We start from the raw sequence: 2,500 nt of genomic DNA, 5'->3' as shown, positions 1-2,500 counted from the left end.
TCGGATAAGCTGGAATACGGTTTAGGTTTGGACAGATTCACTTCTACTTCTGATAAGTTGAGCTCCACTTCGGATAAACTAGCTTACAGTCCGGATAAGTTCACTCCAGGAACCGAAAGATCAAAATCACTACCCGAAAAATACAACATTGAATTTGGAAGCACCGAATTCGCTTTGGAGAGAGAAATATCCGGATTTGGGACCAGAACCGGACTGGATAGACACGTCACCGGACTGGAACGATCGAATTCTAGTCCAGCAAAGTACCGAAGTGATCCTGGAAATTACAATCCGGATAAACGAGACAGTACGGATAAGCTGGAAAAAGCGACTGAAAAACCGAATTTTGTGGCTGAAAAACACGAATTTGGAAGCGAAAAACGAGCACAGGGGCCGGAAAACTTAAGATTCGGATTGGAAAAGAGCGCAACCGGATCCGAACTCGGGAAATTCGAGCTATACAAAGAAATGAACAAAAACACGAAAAATTTTGCCACAGAAAAAGATTTTGAAGACGAGAAACAAGAATTCGGATGCGATAAACTGACACAGGGGCCGGAAAACGCACGATTCGGGTTAGACAAGCATGCAACCGTATCCGAACCGCGCCTGGCAACCTCGAACACCCACAAATTAACCGGAAAACGGGAAACAGACATAGAAAAACCCCGGCAGTTCACCAAGACCTCATCAGACGGAGGAGAGATGGAAGGAAAAATCTTTCTCCTGAAGGCGTGTCTCTCCTCTCTCCGCGATGTGGAGGGAAAGGTGGAGGGGCTGGAGGCGGTGGGAGGGAAGGGAGGGGCGAGGGAGACCAGGGGGAGGGAGGAAAGGGAGATAAACAGTCATTCTCTAATAAATATGTTCGAACGGGCAGTGAGAATACTAGGGGACGTGTGAAGGGTCAAGGAGAGAGAGAGAGAGAGAGAGAGAGAGAGAGAGAGAGAGAGAGAGAGAGAGAGAGAGAGAGAGAGAGAGAATAATAACAACAACAACAACAACAACAATAACTACTACAACAACTACTACTACTACTACTTCACATTGCTTTGAATCTAGACAATATTTTAAAAGTCTCTCTCTCTCTCTCTCTCTCTCTCTCTCTCTCTCTCTCTCTCTCTCTCTCTCTTGTTTACATTGCTAATAATTGCCTTAGATTAGCAACTGCAAGCATTTTGTGAGCTATTTCTTTCTCCCTCTGATTAAATCTCTCTCTCTCTCTCTCTCTCTCTCTCTCTCTCTCTCTCTCTCTCTCTCTCTCTCTCTCTCTCTGAAAACGAAAGAAAGAAAGAAAGAAAATGATCATGTGTCTATCTTAAATTCTCTCTCTCTCTCTCTCTCTCTCTCTCTCTCTCTCTCTCTCTCTCTCTCTCTCTCTCTCTCTCTCTCTGTATGACCTAACCTAACCTAACAATACTTGAATAACTCTTTAAATATAACGTATACATATAGATTAAAATATGTATGTATGTATGTATGTATGTATGTATGTATGTATTAATGGATAAATAGCTATTATATTTGTATGTATATAGTATGTATGTATGTATGTATGTATGTATGTATTAATGGATAAATAGCTATTATATTTGTATGTATATAGTATGTATGTATGTATGTATGTACGTATGTATGTATTAATGGATAAATAGCTATTATATTTGTATGTATATAGTATGTATGTATGTATGTATGTATGTAAGCTATGAATTCTCACTGTATGAAGAGATATGTATACTTGAATGTGTTATGTATAGGAAAATTAGTTTTAAATGTATGTATGTATGTATGTATGTACGTAAATATTAGCATGTATATTAGCTATGTATACCAATATGTTTACTAGTACTGTCACTGTCACCATGTATACCCACTGTGTATGTATTTCCTAGTATACTCAATATGTATGGCAATTAAAATAGTACATACATACATACATACATAGGGAAATCTGTGTCTATGTAGTTATGTATGAATATTGTATTAGTAGTTAGTTATAGTGATTTAATAAATATACATGATTATACATACGAAAATCTGTGTATTAGTGATTAAATGTATATTAAATGTGTATCTCCCTGTGGTTCAGTGTGTATCTCTCCCTGTGGTTCAGTGTGTATCTCCCTGTGGTTCAGTGTGTATCTCCCTGTGTGTATCTCCCTGTGGTTCAGTGTATATCTCCCTGTGTATATCTCCCTGTGGTTCAGTGTATATCTCCCTGTGTATATCTCCCTGTGGTTCAGTGTATATCTCCCTGTGTATATCTCCCTGTGGTTCAGTGTATATCTCCCTGTGTATATCTCCCTGTGGTTCAGTGTGTATCTCCCTGTGTGTATCTCCCTGTGGTTCAGTGTGTATCTCCCTGTGTGTATCTCCCTGTGGTTCAGTGTGTATCTCCCTGTGTCTATCTCCCTGTGGTTCAGTGTATATCTCCCTGTGTGTATCTCCCTGTGGTTCAGTGTATAATGTATAGTGATTGAAAGGTGGGTGAATATACATC

At 39.6% G+C, this 2,500-nt stretch overlaps 1 long non-coding RNA gene across 3 annotated transcripts in view; it reads left to right on the top strand.

The window, feature by feature from the left end:
- Positions 1 to 2,500, top strand: part of LOC135096202 (uncharacterized) — a 9,639-nt gene that overhangs the window by 6,854 nt on the left and 285 nt on the right. For all 3 annotated transcript variants that reach the window (XR_010264623.1, XR_010264624.1, XR_010264625.1), the window contains exon 7: positions 1 to 2,500. This exon is cut by the window's left edge and continues 290 nt beyond it; it is cut by the window's right edge and continues 285 nt beyond it. This is a non-coding gene — a long non-coding RNA (uncharacterized LOC135096202).

Source organism: Scylla paramamosain, unplaced genomic scaffold (genome assembly GCF_035594125.1).
Source record: "Scylla paramamosain isolate STU-SP2022 unplaced genomic scaffold, ASM3559412v1 Contig3, whole genome shotgun sequence".
In the NCBI taxonomy this organism is placed as follows: domain Eukaryota; kingdom Metazoa; phylum Arthropoda; class Malacostraca; order Decapoda; family Portunidae; genus Scylla; species Scylla paramamosain.
The sequence above is the reverse complement of the archived record's forward strand: the minus strand, read 5'-3'. Positions and strand labels throughout refer to the sequence as shown.